Source organism: Pinus tabuliformis, chromosome 6 (assembly GCF_031772625.1).
Source record: "Pinus tabuliformis cultivar Carrire ecotype Pingquan chromosome 6, CPIR1, whole genome shotgun sequence".
NCBI classification, from domain to species: Eukaryota; Viridiplantae; Streptophyta; class Pinopsida; order Pinales; family Pinaceae; genus Pinus; species Pinus tabuliformis.
The window spans coordinates 1602770579-1602793803 of NC_142292.1; positions in this window are offsets into that span (position 1 = coordinate 1602770579).

Genomic DNA, 23225 nt, shown 5'->3' on the forward strand with positions numbered 1-23225 from the left:
TCAAGAATACTGATGAGCAGCTTGGCAAACTTGAACCTAGAGCAGATGAAGGCATTCTTCTTGGCTATTCTCCACATAGCAAAGCATACAAATGCTACAATAAAAGACTTGGCAGAATTGTTGACAGCATTGATGTAGTGGTTGATGAGAAGGGATATATTCCTAGGCAAGTACATCATCAAGATATAGAAGAAGATGAAGGCTACCCTCAAAGACAGAATGATGAAGAAGAAGAACCCCAAGGAGAACCTCAAGAAGAACCAGAGGAGCAGACAAGAATAGAAGAGAAAACTCCATCCAGATATGTTCAGAAGAATCATCCAGAATCTCAGATTGTGGGGCAGAAAGAAGCAGGTGTACAAACAAGAAGAACAGTTGCAGAAGCCTCAAGCTATTTGGCATTACTCTCCTCTACTGAACCACAAAATGTGAAAGAAGCATGCAAAGATGAATGTTGGGTAAAAGCAATGGATGAAGAACTTGAGCAAATCGAAAAGAACAACACTTGGGAGCTGGTTCCTAGACCAAAGGATAAGAATGTTATCGGAACAAAATGGGTCTTCAAAAATAAATTGAATGAAAATGGAGAAGTAATTAGAAACAAAGCCAGACTTGTTTGTAAAGGGTATGCGCAGCAAGAAGGAATAGACTTTGAAGAAACTTTTGCTCCTGTTGCAAGACTTGAGGCCATCCGAATGTTCCTTGCTCTCTCAAGCTTTCAAAACTTCAAAGTATTTCAAATGGACGTGAAATCAGCCTTTCTGAATGGAGACTTGGAAGAAGAAGTGTACATTGAACAGCCAGATGGGTTCATTCTTGGAAATGATCCAAATCTTGTATGCTGATTGAAAAAGGCTCTCTATGGTCTCAAACAAGCTCCAAGGGCTTGGTACTACCGGTTGGACAAATATCTTCATCAACAAGGCTTCTCAAAAGGTTCAGCAGATAGCAATCTGTATATAAAAATTGAAAATGACAAATTACTAATACTTGTTGTGTATGTAGATGACATTATTTTTGGCAGCAATGAAGAAGCTATGAGTCAAAGCTTTGCCTCGGTCATGCAGAAAGAATTTGAAATGTCCTTGCTAGGAGAACTGACATATTTCCTTGGTTTGCAAATCCAACAAAAGGAAGGAGGAATCTTTTTATCTCAAACCAAGTATCTCAAGCAGATTTTGAAGAAATATGGCATGGAAGATGCAAAACCAGTATGTACACCCATGGTCGTAGGATGTAGTCTCAGTGAAAATGATGAATCTGCAGCAGTACATCAACCAACCTACAGATCTATGATTGGAAGTTTACTATATTTGACAGGTACCCGACCGGACATCATGCATGCAGTTGGAATAGTTGGAAGATTTCAGGCAAATCCTAAGGAGACTCATCTTCAGGCAGTAAAGAGAATTTTCAAATATCTTCAAGGGACTCAAAATTATGGCTTATGGTATCCTAGAGATACAGATCTTACTCTTCATGCTTATACAGATGCAGATTGGGCCGGAAGCATGGATGACAGGAAAAGCACAAGTGGTGGTGCATTCTTTATGGGTTCCAGACTGGTATCTTGGTTCAGCAAGAAACAGAGTTCGATTGCCTTGTCTACAGCTGAAGCAGAATATGTTGCTGCTGCATCTTCTTGCACTCAACTCCTTTGGATGATGCAGACTTTGCAGGATTTTCAAATCACTTGTACACCACCTATCCCCATCTTATGTGATAACACAAGTGCAATCAGCATCTCAAAGAATCCGGTTATGCATTCAAAAACCAAGCACATACCAATCAAGTACCATTTTCTCCGGGAACAAGTGCTTGAACAGAAAGTCAAGTTGGAGTATGTTCCTTCCAAGGAACAAGTTGCTGATATTCTTACCAAACCATTGCCCAGGGACACGTTTGAATACCTCAGGCAAAAGCTGGGGGTTGTTGATGCATCATCTTGTTGAACCTCTTCTTATTGGTGGTACAGGCTCAGGGGGAGCACATAATGCATTGTTGGCATTATGGAGAAGGAGATCTTGGAAATAGCTGCAATATGTCTCTATCTCTTTCATGGTGGTGCGTTGCTGCAGATCTGGTTCATATTCAGGGGTAGCATGAGCTTAGGGGGAGCATACCCTTTGCCCTTGATGTCAAAGGGGGAGAATGAAGCTGAAGTTTGTGAGGTTGCCATCAAGTCCAAAGGGGGAGATTGTTGGCATTATGGTTTTCTGGTATGACTGTATGTTACAGATGTTGTACTTGATGGCAACTCCAGTGGTAAGGCTCTCAGTTTGTTGGAAATTAAGAAGGACGCAGGAAATCGGTTCAGAAAGTGCGTCCCCGCAGGTATACCATGCAGAACCCGCGTCCAGGGACGCCAGCCAGCCGTTCAGGGGGTGCGTCTACCCAGTGCACACATTTCAAGGCAGAGAAAAGCACGTGGGGGTTTCTTGTGTGGTATCTAGCCGACGGTTTTGTGTTTCTATGGTGTCGGCTCGTGGTATTGTTCCATGTTTTGGGGAGGAGCTTGCCTATATAAAGCAAAGGAGTTCATTTGGATTGTGTAAGTGTCTTGGGTTGAATATCTTATTTAGTGAGATCTAGTCCAGATCTAAGAGGGCGAATCTTCTAATGGACTGTGATCTCTATGGCGCATGATCAGATCTATAGATCTGACTGTTTGGGTCTGTTCTGAAGTCTTCATATCATTTACATCTGAAGGGTCGCAGGTTCAGCGAAGGGAAAGTGCGCCGGGACGCCGATACTGTAAAGGGCAAGTGCGCCGGGACGCTGATACTGTAAAGGGTAAGTGCGCCGAGACGCAGTACAGTAGAAAGAGACCTGCGTGGGGACGCAGGGCGATCAAGGTTCAGGTGCGTCTCTGAAGCAGAAGGACGCGGCGGGATAATGTTTTCAGATGCGTCTCTGTAGCGAAAGACGCGGCGCGATAGTATCTTTGGGTGCGTCCCTGAAGCAACAGAACGCAGACCAGTCACAGGAACAGTGCGTGGGCACGCAGCGGAGCAGAAGGATATCTGCGTGTGGACGCAGAGTAGCAGAAAGTTAACGGCGTCTGGTCGCAGGCCACAGAAAGAAAAACTGCGTCTTTGTTTTAAGATGTTCTGTTGACTGAATTTCTCTGTTGATAAGGTGTTCTGGGCTGTTTCTGTTATTGCTGATCTGATATCTGTAGTGGTCTATATCTGTTATGTACTTGTTGATCATCTGATGCTTTATGAAAAGAAGTAGGGGGTTGTAGCTCCCTTCCAGGAGTAGACTGGAAAACGAGAAAGAGAGAGAGTTGTAGCTCTCTGCAGGTTGCAGCCTGCGTACTGGTAAAGGACTGCACCAGTACAAAATCATTGTAAAAGAAGTTTCTAAATTGAAAGAAGATAGAGACATATTGCAGCAGGTGGTTTTCACCCACATTGGGTTTCCACCTTACATCTTGTGTTCTTTGGTGTGATTATCTGTTTTTCATGCTCATTATTTTTTGGTACTGACATGCAAAAATAATTCAAAGATCAAATAAGGAAGATTTATTAAATTGCTTGATAATACTGATTCACCCCCCCTCTCAGTATTATTTTCAACAAAACTCTCTTTACTATGTCAGAAATTAGTGAAGATAGTCAAATTTTGAACACATTGGAAAATTTTGAAACATCTTCAGAATATAATCATGCACAATTTCAAGAAAAATCTAATATTGAATACTTGTCATCTAGGCAGATGTCTCTCTATTCTATGGAAGAGTTTGGTAGCTCTATAATTGAGATTTTTCCAGGTAAGACATTGAACATAAACAAAAACTTGGAGAAACTACAACAAGAAGAGCTAGCCAAAACATTACACAAACATTCTGCTACATTTGCATGGGAATACACTGACTTGAAAGGTATTGATCCTAAGACTTGTATCCATCATATCTATATTGAAGAAAATAGTAGACCAATCAGACAACCTCAGAGAAGAATGAATTCAAATCTTAGGGAAATTGTGAAAGAAGAGCTCCAAAAATTACTTAATGTAAACTTCATTTACCCAATCTCAGATAGCCAATGGGTTTCTCCTTTGATAATTGTGCCTAAAAAGAATGGTAAATGGAGAGTGTACATTGATTACCGAGAATTGAATAAAGCAACCCTCAAAGATCATTTTCCATTTCCCTTTATAGATCAAGTGTTAAATACATTAGCAGGTAAAAAGTATTTCTCATTCTTGGATGGTTTTAGTGGTTATAATCAAATTCAAGTAGCACCTGAGGATCAGGATAAAACCACATTTACTTGTCCATGGAGAACTTTTGCCTACCGAGTGCTTCCTTTTGGGTTATGTAATGCACTTACAACATTCCAAAGAGCAGTACTAGGAATTTTTTCTGATCTAATACATGATTGTGTAGAGGTATATATGGATGATTTTACAGTCTATGGAAACACATTTGAAGAAGCTTTGGAAAATTTGGAAAAGGTTCTTAAAAGATATAAAGAAACAAACCTTTCACTAAGCCATGAAAAATGATTTATGATGTTTATAGAAGGTATTGTTTTATGACATCACATTTCAGGAGATGGGATTAAAGTTGACAAATCTAAAGTTGAAGTCATCTCTAAGTTATCAATTCCAAATTGCAAAAGATGTTAGAAGTTTTATAGGATTTACAGGATACTATAGAAGATTTATAGAAAACTTCACTAAAATAGCATCTCCACTCTTCAAATTGCTTACAAAAGATTGTGAATTCAGTTGGAATCCTGATTGCCAACTAGCATTTGAAACCTTGAAAGCAAAAATTTCTGAAGCACCCATTTTAAGAGGTCCAAATTGGAAACTACCTTTCCATATTTCTATAGATGCTTTAGATACAGCTCTGGGAGTTGTATTGGGACAAAAAGATTTGATTCCTTATCCCATCTACCTTACAAGTAAGAATTTGACTCCCACTGAGTTGAATTATACTGTGACTGAAAAATAGTTCTTAGCTATTGTTCATGCAATAAATAAGTTCAGACATTATATAACAGGCTATGAAACTTTTGTTCATACAGATCACTCTGCTATTAGATATTTGATGAATAAACCTATTACTAACGGCAGAGTTACAATATGGCTTTTACTTTTGCAAGAATTCAACATTAATGTGTTAGATAGACCTAGAAAAAAAACAAAGTTGCTGATTTCTTGTCCAGGATTCAAAATATCAAAGAAGACTCTCCGGTTGAAGATAAGTTTCCTGATGAATATCTCTTTGCAATAACTACTCAAACTCCTTGGTTTGCAGAAGTTACCTTCACATTTGTTTCCTAGAGAGAAAAGAAAGATTATTCAAGAAAGTGCAAGATATTCATGGATCACTAATGAATTGTATAAAACAGGGCCAGAACTTATGATTAGAAGGTGTGTCAGGGAAGATGAGATGCCTGATATTCTCAAAGCATGTCATGATAAGCCGTGTGGTGGACACTTTGCTGACAAGAGGACGACCTATAAAATCCTTTATTTAGGATATTATTGGCCATCCATTTTCAAAGATGCTAAAGAATATGCCAGGAGGTGCGACAGCTGCCAAAGGGTAGGGAAACCTGCTCCCTCAAATCAAATTCCATTACAAACTTAGGTACTTATCGAACCCTTTGAAAAGTGGGTTTTAGACTTTATTGGACCAATTAATCCTCCATCTAATCAGAGAAAGTATATATTGGTATGCACTAATTATGTCACCAAATGCGTAGAAGCCAAAGCATTGCTCTTTGCTAACGAAAAATCTATAGTTAATTTTCTTTTTGAGGACATCTTCACTCGTTTTGGTGTTCCAAGAGAAATTGTGACAAATCAGGGATCTCAATTCACATCCAACATGATGGAAAGGCTTATGGAGGAGTACAAGATCAAGCATAGGAAATCTACTCCCTATCATCCACAAGCAAATGGTCAAGTAGAGTCTACAAATAAAGTTATTGAAGGAATCCTCACCAAGACTATGCATCTACATAGAAGAGATTGGGCAGAAAGGCTTCCTGAAGCCTTATGGGCCTATAGAACTACATGGAGGAACACAATGGGACATACACCCTATGAACTTGTTTATGGGATGTTAGCCTCTCTCATAAAACAATAATAAATCCAAAATAAATTAATTAATTAAAAATTCCAAGTTAGGAATTTGTGCCTAACTCTTGGGTTGTTCCTCTAAGATAGGAGTTAGTTTAGGTAACTCCTATATTGGTGTGTCTGGTGAGAAATTATCTCAACCAAAGGTGTCTAAGATAGCACGCACTATCTTGAGAACATTGTCTCTCAGCTATTTATTTGTAACACTATATTCAATTATTTTTATAATTAAAATGTGTAATGAGAGAGAAGCATGAGGCTTCAGCCTTTTTCCGTCAATATTGTGTCTCTGATTTTTATGTGTGATTTGTATATTTTTCTGAGGTAATGTCATTTTCATTATGTGGTATCATAGCTATGTTAGACCTGTGTGAGGCTGCATCAAGGCTGCATCCAAAGCCGTGAGCCTGCAAGTTATTTGTAAGGCGTTTGTTGTAGCATGAGTGTGAACCTGTAACAAAAAGGCCAAAACTGTCGTGGGGCGAGAAGACGGATGAATCTCACGCGATCTCAGCAGATCTATGTCATCGGGTCGTTTTGGAGCGCAGAGCTCCTGAGGAAAATGCTGCAGATGTTGAGGTTGGAGAAGACAGGAAGAAATGTTTCCGTGGGAGTGGATTTTCCAATTCTTGCATAGATCGGGCGAAGACGGGTTCTTGCATCATCGAATCAGCCAAAGGCAGTGGCTAGATCTCGTCGTACCCTGTTATTCGAACCATTGCAATCTGCAATACATTCTGTGCCTTATGAACATCGGCCTGGGGCAGCAACACGTCCAAATGGAGTAATCTTTTTAAAGGTTTTACGCTTGGGAAATTAGGCATTTCCAAAACAGCTGCTTGTGGAAGAGCGATCGTATAACCACCGTGGAAGAGCCATCATCGTAGAGATCACCAGTGTGGAGGCTCAACATCGTGAAAATTTGTGGAAGAAGCCACCTGCGTGCGTGGACCAACGTTGAGGGAGAAGCTTGCGTGGAAGGATCATTGAGGCGATGTGTTGATAGAAAACCACCTCAGGAGGATCTGTGTTGAACCACCCACGCTGGAACATTTGCGTACAACCTCTCTACAAACGATAGATTTGGTTGCGGGAAAAAGAGCCAACATTGTGGAGGAACTAGCCGAAAAGGAAGAGTCAACATTGTAAAGCAGTGGAGGAGCCAACAAAACCTTCTCTCCACTCAAAGATCAACGAAATCATTAATTTCATATTACTTACATTTCAGAAATCACGTAAGTGAAATATTCACGTTACCGATTGTAAAGTTTTATTAAATTATTTTGTAGGGTTTTTTAATGTGATCATAAAGTTAATAAATGGATAAGGTATGTAATATATACTTTTTGGGAGTGATAAGTGAGTGGGGGGTAATAGGTGATTTTCTTTGGGGGGAGAAATAAGGTAATTTTTAACAAAGGTGCAAATTTTTTGGAGAGATAAAGTGATAAGTGGATTTCTTTGAGAGAAATTCCTTTCTGTAATCCAAAATAATATTTTATTTTGAGAGGGATTTTGAGAGTGAGTGAATCCAAGTAGTTTTTTGAAGACAATTTTTTTTCTTCAAAAGGTTCTAGAACTTTGATTCCAAGAAGATGTTGTGAAGATTGAGCGATTATGTACTCCAAAGTTTAATAAAGACATATTTTTTTGTGGTGTTTGTGTCCTAGATCCGCCCGAAATTGAATAAGGGGATCTTAGGTACACGAAGAGTGTGTTGATGATGGTGCATGCTTCATGTTTTTTGCTTATGATTTGTGTCTAGTTTTGACACATAAATGATCTCATTTCATGCACACATAAAATACAAAGAGCAAGCACAACACATGTAATGAAATAGTTGCAAGGAAGGATAATTAAGCTCCACACATACAACAACTCATCAAAGTTTTCAACATCGACATTCTACTTCAACAAGCAACTTCACTTAATCAATTTAAAGCATTTCAACGCAAAGTCTACATCAACATTCTTGCAAACAAATTTCAGAACTTGTGAATCAAATTCCAATTACATTGCATTGTACGGGTGCATTCTCGGTTGAAACCGACACCCATGTTTTGATTTGATCAGAAGTCAAGCACGTCAATTCTCTTCAACTTAGTCAAATTAAGACAAGTGAATTCCTTATTTTATGTGAGTCATTCAAACCATTGTAAGCTTTTTGGGTGCATTTTCGACAGTGTTCGACACCCTTCCTTTAAAGCACAATCAAGTGAGTCCATGAGTTTTAATTCCTTGAAACAACCATCACAGCAACCAAAACAAGTTCAACTCTAACAAGTTGAGTTCGTCATCAAGCGAGCGTGAATTCCAGAAAGTTCTAACAAGAGTTCTCAGCAAGTACAATAAGCAACAAATCAAGCAAGTTGAGATCAACAAATCAAGCGAGCGTGACAGTCAAGTCCCATAGCAAGCGAGCCTGTCATCCAAGTAACAAAATCAAGTGCAACAGTTCAAAGCACAACATCTACAACAAGAGAGCCTGACTTCAAGTGAGCAAGTTCAGATGGCGCAACATATTCAGTTATTAAACATTCTTCACAGTTTGATCATCTCCAGTGATGAAGCCATGGTGCACGTCAGCAAAGAAACTCTTGCTGATATTTCACGGCATCTACAGCAAATGCATGAAACCATTGAGTTTCTTGAACTTCAGTCCCAACTTCAAAGGAATGAATTGCAAGAAAAGGGTGATACTTTCAAGTCTTTGAATCATCCAGATGATAAGTCATTCATCCCAACAACTTCAAGTTTCGAAGTTGTTCATGATCAAAATCAAATTTCTTCCAAACCCATCATCAAGCCCTGGGAATAAATTCAAAATAACAAGAATAGACGTGGCTTAGGATATGTCCCTGATGACACTAACTTACAAATCCCAGATTATTCCAAGCCAATTAAGTTTGTGAGTGCATGATTTCTTGAACCAGTCACCTCAGCAGGTTCTGCGAAAGTTGCCGACAAACAGAATTGCACGCAACCTAAAGTTGACGTCCAATCAAAGTGCTCTCATTGTCAACGAGCCGGTCATATGGAAGATCAGTGTTTTGATCTCCATCTGTGTTGCCATTGTGGCAAGCACAATCATTCCTCAGAAAAATGTCGCAACCAACAAAAATCAGGCAGATTGAAGATACATTATGAATGGATTGATCCTTGGGAATGGTCATCCACAGTCAAACGGTTGTCTCAGTTCTACAACCGACTACATTCACACATAGTGCAGCCAGCAGTGAATCGATGATGGTACTCTCATGCAGTTGAATGAGGGAGTACGACAGTGAAACTCTCCTACACCTAAAGGGGGGGAGTTCAAATATATTTTGGAGCAGATTGTCTCTCCTTTCAGCTGACAAAGGGGGGAAAATGTCAAATGAAATTGACAAGTGGTTGTCAGACTGAAAGTCTCGACAACATCAACGAAGCAGCCAGTGGGCATTTGTCATCAGCAGTGAGCATCTGTAAATTCGCCAGTGGGCAATCGACAACCAAAGCAGCAGTGAGCAGCTTTCATCATAGCAAAAGCAACATTGAGTTGTTTTTTGACATCTTCAGCCAGTGGGCGATCATCATCAGCAAATTCGCCAGTGGGCGTTCATCAAATTGTGTCAGTGGACACCGGATGCTGTTTTCAAGCAAAGGACAGTTGGATCCTTTTGCGGCTTGGCACATGATGGAGTTGTCAAGCGTCCTTCAGAGATGAATCAAGCATGCAGCTGACTCAGTCTCTTCATTTTGCGGTTTGTTCAGCATCCAGATTTGGCGGTTTTTTCAGGCAATGTTTTTGAGGATCAACATGAGAACTTGGAAGATGGTTCCTCGTTCTTATTTTGGATTTATCATTGAAGGGGGGAATGTTATCCTCTCTCATAAAACAATAATAAATCCAAAATAAATTAATTAATTAAAAATTCCAAGTTAGGAATTTGTGCCTAACTCTTGGGTTGTTCCTCTAAGATAGGAGTTAGTTTAGGTAACTCCTATATTGGTGTGTCTGGTGAGAAATTATCTCAACCAAAGGTGTCTAAGATAGCACGCACTATCTTGAGAACACTGTCTCTCAGCTATTTATTTGTAACACTATATTCAATTATTTTTATAATTAAAATGTGTAATGAGAGAGAAGCATGAGGCTTCAGCCTTTTTCCGTCAATATTGTGTCTCTGATTTTTATGTGTGATTTATATATTTTTCTGAGGTAATGTCATTTTCATTATGGGAAACAAGTCCTCTTCCCTATAGAGTTCCAAGTCAAAATTTTCAAGATGGCAGTCCAGTTGGGGATGGATTTATCAGACGCTCAAAAGCATAGACTGGAGCAATTGAATGAACTTGATGAAATCATACAAGAGGCTATTCAAAGGAATGGTCTAGTCCAACAATAGAGGGCTAAATGGAATGACAAATACATCAAGGAAAAGAGGTTTCAAGAGGGAGATTGGGCACTGCTATTTGATTCAAAGTTTAAAGATTTTCAAGGGAAGTTTCAAACTCATTGGCTTGGGCTATATGAGATTGAAAAAATCTTCAGTAATGGAGTAGTGAGGATCAGAACAATAAATGAAATTCAAACTCCTCTTCTTGTGAATGGTCATAGATTGAAAATATATCAAAAACCAATCTCAAAAGAGGAGTTCATCAAGATCTTCCAGAACAATTCTGAAATGAAGTTAGTGGAGAAGAATCCTTCTTCTCCACCAACTTAGTCTTTGTTTTTCCTATCTAATATATATATATATATATAGAAAAAAAATGTATAAGGTTGAAAACCAATCACTGATTAGCATGTTTATACAGAAAATACATGGTGAAAATCAGAAGACTCTGACACCCTATATTTTCCATTTCCTTTTCTGAAAAAAGTGGTGAAAAAAAGCCACAGTCATTCAACATTCTGCAAAATTCATTGTCTCATTTCATTTCACTCTGTTCTACTTTTTCAGTTTCACTTCGTTCCATTGCCATATTTCACCAATAAATTTTTCTTTTCCAACATTTCTTTCATCTCCATTTTCATTTATCATCTTGTCATATTTTCACTCACACAATAATTTCTATTTCATCCATTCGTAAGCCATATTTTACTCTCTGTTTTACATTCTGCAGCTATTTCCACGTTCTGCAGTTGATTCTGTTACGTAGTTGATCCTGTCCTGCAGTTAATTAATTCTGCAGCAACAGTTTGTTTATCAGTCCAAGCATCAGTATCCAGTTCATAATAAAATCTTGTATGCAGGTAATTGAAGAAAAAAAATCAATTGTGAAGACCAATCATGCCTAAAACACCTGTGGAACAAACATCAAAATATTACCAAACGGAAGGTAAGGTTTCAAAGGTAAAACCAAAAACTTATTTCAAAAAACAATTCAAAAACATAAGCTTGTATAACATGTATGATCACATGTCTCCTTGATTAATCATTATTTGATTTGACTGCCACAATGTCTCTGCCATATCTTCCATCTTCAATGCCAAACGATCCAATGATTCCTTCATAACTGATCTCCATCTTAAACTCCATAACTCATACTTAACTGGACTACTACAACTACACCTATTAACGGTTAGATTAACAACATGACCTATCTGTATACGACTCTTCAAACCCTGACTGTTTACTTATTACATGTCAACTCTTAAATTTTTCCCTCATATTTACGCAGCCACTTTGTGCATACAGTCACTCTGTTTCCATATACTTTGTGCATACAGTCACTCTGTTTCCACCCATTTTGCGTATACAGCTACTCTGTTTCCATAATTTCCGTATATACAGTCATTTTGTTTCATATTCACAGTCATTCTGTTCACGGTCATTCCGTTTCCATATACCCTATCATCCTGTTTCCATATCCATAATCATTCTGCCTTTGTATACACAGTGTTCTTATTACCATATACGCAGTCATTTCATTTTTCAGACAATAAGAGTAGTTTTGAAGAGTAGCCGAGAATAGAGGTTATGGGGTTTATTGTTAGAACTGAACCTGTAGGGGTTAAATACATGAAGGGTTATCCGCAGCTGAAGGGAATGTTATAGAAGGCAAGGTGGTTGTGTTTTATTGAAAAATTCAACAGTTACCACAAAGAAATCACCAAATCTTTTGCAAGATCCTTTGATGGTACCAAAGTGGAAATTAGGGACATCAAATTTGTAGTTACCGAGTCCTTCATAGCTGAAGCAACAGAACTCCCAAGGCTAGGAGAAAGGTGGTTTAAGAACAAAGAGTTTCATGATGAATCTTGGAAGGTCATTCTTAAAAATCCAAGTATGGACACTTCAGTTTTTAGAAAATGGATTCCAATCTCTGCACTCAAAAACAAATGGAGAAGCATGTTGTTAATACTACAAAAATTTATTACATGCAAAGGGAGGTTTGGATCTATGTATGTCTATCATATAAGATTGTTAATGAATTTTCTAGAGAATGGAGCCTTCAATCTTCCCTTTTTCCTTTTGAATCGTCTGAGAAGAATGGAAAATAATGTTCAAAAGAAAGTTGAATCAATAGAAACCACTCTATATCACCATGGACTAGTGAATATTTTAGTTGAATTTCATTTGAGAAGTGTAGGGGATACATGGGAGGACTTCTTGGTAAGTAATTTCTTCCAAGATGCTCCAGATTTGTCTGAGGGAAGTCCTGTTAAAAGAAGTAGGAGAAGGAAGACCAATATCACCATTCAAAACACCCCTGAAACTTCAGCACAGAAAAATGATGAAGAAGAACCAATCTCTGAAAAATTAACAGAGATCATAAAGTAGAGCAAGCAGAGGAGAAAAATGAAAGAAAGGGTTGAAGAAATCCACAGGGATATTCCTGAACCTTCATCACCTAAAGAGGATGAACAACTACTTTCTAAAAGACTAACCAAAATTAGGGAACATATTAAGAAAGATAAGGGGAAAGGAAAGAGGAAAAAGGATATAGAAGAAGAGATCATAGGTTCCCAAAATTTGAGGAGGAGTTCTAGACTTCGGGGCAAAGTGAGAAAGGTGAAATCAAAAGAGACCTAGTTTATAAATTTGGAGGAAGAAACTCTAGCTCCATCCCCTGACAGTATTCCATATGAATAAATCCCACAGAACTCTCCTCCACAAAACTTTGAGGGCAGCCCAAGAAGAGTTTCTTCGGGCATTGATCCAATAAAACAACAAATCTATGACTACATAGAGTCATTGGAGAAAAAGAGTACATTAGTAGACCCAGGGACTTCAGCTAAACCAGAGCAACCTGCCACCACACAAGAAACTCTAATCATCTCTCTCAAACAAGAGATCTATGAGCTAGAAATTCTGAACAGACACATCCAAAAAGAAAATGAAAATTTAAAGGAGCAGAATAAGGTGGATAGAGCTATTCATGATAACACCATGCTACACTTGGGTTATGGCACAAGAAGAACAGAAAGCTGAAAAAGAAAATAAGAAGTTGAGCAGGGCACTGATTAAACTCAAGTACAAATTTCTCATGAGGAAGCCAAGGATGGCGGTTGGTGCAAAGAAAACCAAGAAGAGGAAGTTGGATGTGTTGGCTGAAGTATCAAAACAAATGCAGTAGAAGGAGGAAGTTCACAATTTTGATTGCATGGGGACATGCAATAGTCTTGTAGTGGGGGTATGTTTAGTTTCAAAACTGCCCTTTCCTTAGCAACTTTTCTCATCCCTTCTTCTTTGTTTTTTCCATGGAAAAAGCATCCCTATCATCAATAACTAGTATACATTGCCTTAAGGAGAACATTTTAGTAATTTTCATGTTATACTTTTATGTTTGCTGTTTGAATAAGTTTTTTTTCTTTTAGCTATAGAACGTAGCCTATTCTGCAGCTAATCGACTGTTCCGCAGCTACTTCCATGCTTTTGCAGGTTCCAGGTGTCGGAAGGAGAAAATAACTACATGAGCAGCTTGGAAAACATCATGACATGGATCGTGTCATATTCACCTAGCCCAGGTTGACAAGGAGGACTCTGGTCAAAGGAAGTCAAACGTAGAGACCTAAGGCAAACAGGACTTTGTTTTGTACACGTTTCTCAGTGATGGGATCCGAAACAATTTCCTGAATCCATAGACTTCAACAACCATCTGTGCAAACTAAATGCAACAGCCATCACCTTAGATTTATGTCTCCAGCAACCAAGGAAGAGAATTCTATGTGCCTATCTTCTATGTGTTTTTGGCTATAGCTTGTTTTTCTCCATAAACAGTTGTATAATTTCTTTATAAATACCTGTGTGAAGAACACAGAACCAATTCGAATTTGCTTATGTATTACGATCAGTTATTGCTCTGTAGTTTTGAAAACTTATTCTCTGTTTTTAATATGAAGACTGTGCATTTCATGGATATCTGAAAGTGTTTTTGGAGTTTTGATTGAGTATGCATAACCTGAGCAGTGCAGAGGGACCCTGCGCTGACTAAGGTTTCATTTCATTCTATTTTGTCTTTTATAGTTAAACTACAAGTTCATCATTTCTTCCATAATGTTTATAACCATTTGCTAACCTTGTTCATAATGCAGTTTTTTCACCATTTTCTTACTAACGCATAATAGTTTCTTTCTGTATAGAATAGTCCTTTTTGTTTAATTTCTTTCTAGTCTTTATCAGCAGCTTGAAGTTGAATTCAGTAGTGTATAGTTTATTTCATTTGTTGTTTCATTAGTCTTTAAACTATTGTTCTTGCCATTTTATTATTAGTTTAGTGACTCATGGTATAGATGAATGTTTCTAAAAATCCCTTCTAGTTGATATCTCATCTCAAACTAAGTGGTTGAATACTTCATTCATGCAATGAGTCTTTTCTGCATTTCTGCATTTATCTTTTCCTAGAATAATGAAGTACAAAATTCCTCAAAATGTCATCCCTAGGAGGTTTTTCTCCCAAAATTGAGAGGCAGAGTAACTGAGCACTTCATTTAGTTTTTGTTTTCATAGATTAATTGCAATTTCATTTTCAGTCTTGGTATTTCATTTTGTTTCCATAATAGGTAGTTGTAATTACACTTTCAGTTTTAGTATTTCACTTGGTTTTGTTACAGAATAGACAATAGTTGCAATTTCACTTTCAATTTTTAGTATTCCATTTAGCCTTGTTCTTGTAAATTCAATAGACTGTAGTTGCAATTTTTTTATTTTTTTTTAGTTCATAGCTCATGATTTGGAAATGATGATATGATTAAAGATAGAAACTCTATTTTTATTTCTTGATTAAAATTTGCTTCCAAATCTTAAGCTCTTTTAGTCCTCATCTTTTTAGATTATTAGCAGTGTTTATAGAAGTTAAAATTGGGATTTTGACAGTCACATTGTAAATCATTAGGGACTAAAGGACCAAAAACCCCCAAAACAACATAAAACTCAAAAACAGTGAAGTAAGAAGGGTCATCTAGCACATATAGTGCACTACACTTCATCAGTTTACGATACCTGGATTGATAATTTATGTAGAGAAATTTAGGACACTAAATTGACCAAACAGCCAAATACATGCATGTTTCACACTTCAGAAACCTAAGATGTGCAAGAGAGGGATTATTTCCACTCTGACTTCCTCTAGTGTTATGTCACCCAAAATTGAACTTGGTGACATGTTAATGAAATAGCTAGTTGTAGCAACTACTTCAGCGCAAAATCCTTTACTTAAGCTAGGTTTTCAAGTTTTGTCTTCTCCACCTTAGCCACATACATGCATGTTTCACACTTCAGAAACCGAAGATATGCACGAGAGGGCTTCTTTACACTCTAACTTCCTCTAGTTTCATGTCACCCAAAATTGAACTTGGTGACATATTAATCAAATAATTAGTTGTAGCAACTGCTTCAACTCAAAATCATTTTCTTAAGCTAGCACTATCTCTCATGCTTAACACATTTTTTATCAAGGTATAATTTGGTACCTTAGCATGTCCATCTTGCTCGAGACCATGTAATTAGTTGTAGCAACTACTTTAGCTCAAAATCCTTTTGGTTAAGCTAGCATTCTCTCTCATGCTTCATGCATTTTTTATCAAGGTGTGGTTTGGTCTCTTAGCATGGCCATCTTGCTCGAGACCATGTGGAGTGGTCTTCAAGCATGAAATTCCCCAAGATTTTAAAAATGCCTCAATTTTTTTGGAGCAATACTCACCACCATTGTCAAGCCTTAATCTTCTTCCAAATTCACCTTGTTTCCTTTCCAACAAGACAACAAAGATGTTAAATTTTTCAAGCATCACTTTTCTTCCTCATAAAGTAATCCCATGAATTCCTAGAGAAGTCATCAATGAAAAAGTGATAAAGTATTTAGTTCCCAAAATGGAAGAAATTATCCATAATTTCACAAATATGTTATGAAGCAGCTCAGATATTGGAACCCCAAATCTTGGATCCTATGGGTTCTTTTGTCGAAGCTTCCCTTGGAGTTTTGGAGCCTCAAAGCCTTGGAAGCCATTGTTGATGTTCTTGGAAACATTTTATGTCTGTGCAAAACAATTGAGGCGAAATATGCAACTACTTGCTCTCATATAATGCCTATGTTTAGTTGAGCATAGGGATGTTGGATCAAATGTGTTGAAATATGGTGATCACCGTTGGACACAAGTTGTGAATTATGAACATATTGCATTCTGGTGGCAATGATAATTTGAACATGGACACATTATGATTTCTTGCCCAAATGAAAAAGACAAGAAGAGATCTAAATCATCTCTTTAGAGCCATTCTTGGTGGAATAATTTAGAAAATGTTACTGGATGGGTGGAGTTGTCCAAGTCTTGTGAAAATACTCCAGGTGATACATGTACAACTGCCTCAAAACATATTCCTCTTTAACTTTATGGGAATTCCATATCCCCTACCACCTCTCCCGAGGAAGGGGCGTCACCTCTGATTCTTGGAATCTTTCTTCATTATCCTTAGTTTTGATGGGTTCCTCTTTGGTTTTGGTAAATGGAAGCATGACCTAGATACTTTTGATCAAGATGACGCATATCAATCTCTTGAAATGGTCAATAAATAGTGGATGACCATTGATGTCTCCGTTACCCACCATAGGTGTATTGAGGAAATATGAAGAAGCAACAATTGTGGATTTCCTAGGAACATTGCTATGGAGTATGCCACAAAGTCATTGTGTCAGAATCACAGGGAGCCTGGCCATGTTACAAGTCAATGTTCTAATGATCCCATTTGTCACATATGCAACAAATCTGGTCACCTCTCCAGGGATTGTACAACTCCAAAGCTCCCACCTGGAGACATTAGGCTCTGTAACAATTATTACAAATAAGGACATATAGTTGTCGAGTTTACAAATGAAAAGGAATGCAACAACTATTGCAAGATGGGAATCTTGCTTGTGAATGCATCTTGGTATGTAATTGCCTGGTAATAAAAAACAAGTTAGGTTCCATTGTCAACCTAAACATGCCTTGAAGTTCCAACAGAGATGTTTAATATTCAGTATTGCAAGGTTGAATATTTTGACTTTTTGAATTTCATTCTAAGCATCATTTGAAGTAGGATAACAGGGCACCTTTTTTTGTTTTAGTCCATCCACAATCAAAATATGCTCTTTTTAGTTGACTTAACTCGATTGTAAGAATTTACAATACTTTAATATCTAATTGACAAGAAAAAAGTAAATTGTTTACTTCCTTTGATTTTAGAATATTTTTAAAATTTACAGTAAAGATAAAAATGGCCATCATTATCATATTAATGAATTTACAATAAAAATAAATTTAATTATAGAAAAAATAAAAATCTAATCCCTTTTATGATTAAAATAAATTTATATTGAACCACAATTTCAATGAATTTCATGATAATTTTCAATCTATTACTACAGTGATGAGAATTAAAGGAATTGGCTCATAAGTAACTTCTCCTTGAAACAAACAATACATTAATTACCTCAAGACGAATAGCCTTGCTCTCTTCGCATGCCATGGATCGAGGCTTTTTAATGGTGATGTAAACCGTGAGCACATCATTTCCATCAATGTGTATGCTTCTTATTCCATAAGATGGCCCTCACATCACCAGCCCATCACCTAGCATACAATATTCAACAACATCATATATTTCCTAGCCAGCATTCATGGAATGAGTGCACTCTAAGAGTCTCAATGATCTGAAAATCATAAAAAGGGAACTAATAAATTGTACATCTGAACTGTTTTGAACCTAGTGTGCTAATTTCCCATCCATTTTTGCGGCAAATGAAGATAATCGACTCGTCCATCAGAGCCGCAAAGTTCAATGCAACATGAAAATATCCCTATAAAATAATTAACATTAACATTACTGACCTTGCAGATTCTAGCATATTTTGAAAATCTTAGAGACATAAGAGAATTTAAAAAATGAACTTTTGTCGTATCCATTAATTTGTGAAATATGTGAAAATATGCAATCTTGATTTACTAATGCAACAACGACTACATGGACAGACCTAAGAATGTTAAATGTAAAGTGCTTCTACGATGCAGCTAGAGATGATGTGATCGGGGAGCATATTTTTCCCTTCAACATTGATAATTTGAAGAAGTTGGAAATTTTTTCCTTCTAGGCTTATGAGGGGGGTAATTTTATCCATCTACATTTCACAGTTTCAAAACCTAAGAGTTTTAGACTTGGGGGAGTGTGGCCAACTTAGGGAGATTCTTGCTTGCGAAATTGGGAATGGAATTGTAGGTGGGGATTTCCTAATGTTGAAGAGATTTAAGATTCATGATATAAGATAAATAGAAAGAATGGTGAAATTACCTCGTCTAAAGAAATTAGTGGATCAGGCATCCACTATTTTTGGAACCCTCGTCTAAAGAAATTAAGCACCCACTATTGTTGGAACTTTTAAGCGTTGGAACTTGAGAGTGGTGGTCTTCCAATATTGGAGGACTTCATCTATACACTTTCGACACTATAGCGAGACCCTCTAGTGTGTTCAATGATGGAGTAATGCCCAAACTTCAACATTGTACATACAGACTTGTCCATTGTTGAATTTTTTATTTTTTATTTTAACAAAGTCGGTTACTCGATTTCTATTCCAAAAAAAGGAAAAGGAGGGAGACATGCTCCCATTACATCAAGCCAAAATGGGAGAATACATCCTGGAAGAGAAACAAAGGGCCAACATTCCTTATCTTCCAAGCTCTTCCCCTTTTGTTTCTGAGATTACTAATTTCACTATCCTTATAAATACTTACATACTGATTCAACCGCAATTTACACCTACATAACATAAAGAACTAGTAGCAGAAAAACTTAAAAATACTGAGATGAATGAGGCATTTACAATCAATTTTTGTTGACTGAGGGTTCCTGATGGGGCTGAGGCCAATTCTTGCTAGTCTGAACGTTGGAGTTTTCTCCAATCTCATTAATAATTAAGTTCTTTAGATAATTAATCGTTTCCTCCAAATGCCTACATTTGTGTTTTAGTGCAGACATTTCTTTCCTCTGCTCTTCCATTTGTCTCTTTAGAAAGGAATTCTTAAATTTTTCTTCAAATTTGTAGTCTTTGACCATTTCTCTAACCTGCTCAATCATGAATTTGTTTGCTCGACAGATTGCATAGTTTTCGCACTTTGGAACATTTGCAAGCGGATTTTGGTCCATATTTCCTGGAGGGAGAGGGCGATCAATCCAGTAGAGAAAAGAGGGGGAAATAGGAAATAGAGAGAAGAGACAAAAGCAGCCACTAGATAGTCCCGCAAAGACCCACAGTTGCCGAAAGGGAGACTGGGCACCGAAAGTAGAAGCGGCAAGAGTTGCGTGAAAGCTAAAGAAACTAGGAGGTGGGGGCCACCAGAGATGCACGGTGGCGGGGCCAACAAGAGTTGCCCAGAGGCAGGGGCAACAAGAGCTGCATGGTGGCGGGGAAACCAGAGCTATGCGAAGGCAAAAATATTGTAGTTGCCTCCAGAGCTACATGAATGCAGGGGCCACTAGAGTAGCGTGGAGGCAATTGGATCTAGAAAATAACCACCAGAGCTGCGCAAAGTAAAGAGGCAAGGAAAAGTCAGAGCAGATAAGCTCAATCCCCAAAGGGGCGCATCGACAAATACTTGAAAAAAGATGACTACTACTGGGACTAAGGGGAAGAAAAGGGAGGGCGGAGATGGCAGAGATAAAATAAGACAAATGAAGGGGGAGAATATATAGTTGCATAGCTTGACACCTTAGGGAAGAGAAAAAATGAATTTCACGAGAAGCTTGAATAGCTACCAATCGCTTGATAGCCGAAGACTGACTATCATGTCTGTTCTTGGGGATTTCCTTGGATTTCCTTATCTTCTTATATCTATTCATTCGAGCTGAAGTGACTGTTGCCCACCTTGATGTTCTCTCTTTGATTTCTATTCTCTGCACATTGTGGCGAGAGTTCCTATGGAATTGGTTTCTGAGCAATCACATTATCAATTCTAGATTCTCCCATAGGACGGTTGATAGCCAGATTCGCCTGCATGTCGGTGGTACGATTATTTTCTCTAAGAATATGATTGAAGGTGACTTCACCTAGAAACAACAATTTTTTTTCCGCCCTTTTTATTATTTGTATCAGGGCCTTGTTCTTGGGGCATCTTCTTTCCACCATCGATTGGGTTATTATTGAAGAGTCCCCAGTTATGACCAGATTCTTCATACTTCATTGCCTTAAGATTTCCATTCCCAAGATGTGGTCATATGCTTCTACCCTATTGTTGGATACTTCTCCTAATCCCCATTCATAAGTAATAGGTTTTTCCCTCCTGGGTCAAAAAGTATACCTCCCGCTCCAGCCTTGCTTGGGTTGGACTTTGAAGCACCATCAAACAGTAAGCAGGGCCTATTTAAATTTTTTGTCCATGTTTTGAACTCCTCTTGTTTAATTCTTATTTTCCAATTCTGCATATTATTAGGAGATTTGTTGATGTGTATTTTTTGTTGCTTGCTCATCGCAAATTCAGCCCAGACTCTTTCCTCATGTTGTAGATGTTTGAAATCTATTGCTTTAACTCCTTTAGAGTTGATGAACTCAGATGACATGCTCTAAGTTTTGGCCAGGACTATTCTGGTATTTGGAGTGTGATCTTTAAAGATCCTCTGATTTCTTGCTATCCAAATTTTCCAACACATAAATGAGGGCAAACTCAACCAATATATTTTTATTGTTTCTTTGTTTTTGAAGGAATATGGATATCTTTTTCCCCATGTTGATAGAAGTTCATGAAAAGGTAGCGATTGTTGAATGCTAACCTCTAAGGGAATAACAAGCCCTTTCCAGCAGTCCCTGACAAAGGGGCATTCCGCAAAAAGATGTTGAATATTTTCTTCACTTCATTGACACATAGCACAGCACGATGGGCCTTCATATCATTTCTTTTTAAGATTATCAACGGTCAATATTTTGCCTTTGAGTAGCATCCACATGAAAACTTTGATTTTTGGCAGTGTTTCGATTTTCCATGCCTCCCTCCAGTAATCTCAGTCTCGATTTCCATGTTGATGTAAAGTTGCATAACCGGATTTGATTGAAAAATATCCTCCATCGGGATCCCATCGAAGGGAATCTTTTGAATCTATACTTAGTGGAGCAACCCCCTTAAGATGTGAGAATAGGGACTTCCACTGAGGGACAAGGCTATGAGGGAGGTTGGGAATCCTCCAGTCTCCCCATTCTCCATCTCTCCAAAGAGATATATCATCCAGAGTAGTGATTCCTTTTGTTTTCATCCATCTTCTCAGATCCTGAAGATTTTCTTGGCAGGCTATGGGCTGATTTCCCATTATTCTATCATTCCATATTTTTATGGATTTACCATTATGAGGGATCTTAGAAGAGTTTTCTTTGATGAGGGAAACAATTTTTTTAATTAGATTACAGACCTGGGATCAAGGCCTGATTGCATAACATTTTCTCAATAAGAGGATTCTATTGTGGTTCATGTATTTTTCTTTGAGGATTTGCTTCCACCAGCTACTCCCTCCTGATATGAATCTCCATGTAATTTTTGCTCCTAGAGCCAAATTCATTATTCCTGGTAGTCTTATTGCTAACCCACCTTTCTCATATGGCTGAGTTACTTCATCCCATTTCACAAGGTTGTGCTTCCTTGTCTCTACTCTACCTCCTTGCCATTATAACCCCCTGATTACTAGCTCAATTTGTTTGTGTATACTTGCTGGGGCTAGTATTGCAGCATATTGATAGATTGGGAGAGTTGTTAGTAGGGCCTTTATTAGTACCACCCTTCTTGCCATATTGAGCCAGATCATGCCCCAATTCTGTACTTTTTGTTTCATTTTCTCAATGTACTTATTCCATATGTCGGTCTTCAAATTTTCTTTTGAGATCGGGAGTCCAAGATATTGGAAGTGGCTCCACTTTTCTTGAAATGGGATTTCCAAAATTTCTAATATTTTTTGGAGAGTGCGAGATGGAGTGTTCTATCCAAATATTCTGCATTTATGATTATTTAGAAGCCCTCCCGAGGCTTCCAAAAAACTATTTAGTACCTTTTTTATTGTTCTTTACATTATGCAGGAGGCCCCTCCCATAATCAAAGTGTCATCTGCAAATAGGGAGTGGTTTATGCTTTTCACTTCAGGAGAGATTGAGAATCATGTGATAGTCCTATCTTGTCTACATTTCTCAAGGCTAATGCTCTTTGAGTCCGCCATTATAATATATAATAAAGGAGAGAGAGGACAGCCTTGACGAAGCCCCCTTGAACTTTGAAAATATTCACTTGGTCTTCCATTGACCAATGGTGCAATCCAAGGACCCACAATACAGGGTTTTATTATATCTATTTCCTTTTTTGAGAAACCAAATCTCTGTAGGACAACCGCAAGAAAAGCCACGTTGACCCTATCAAATGCATAATTTAGCCATGTCAATCTTAACAATCATTCCTTTTTATTTTTTCATTAGGCTAGAGTGCAAAGCTTCCTACACTATTAGAATGTTGTCCATAATTTGTCTTTTTGGGACAAATCCGCCTTGGTTTTCTGATATTATTTCTGAAAGCAGTACTTTTATTCTGTTTGCCAGGAATTTTGTTGTAATTTTGTAGGAGGAGTTACACAGAGAAATGGGTCTGAATCTACTCAAGGAGTTAGCATTTGACTTTTTTGGAACAAGGGAAAGGA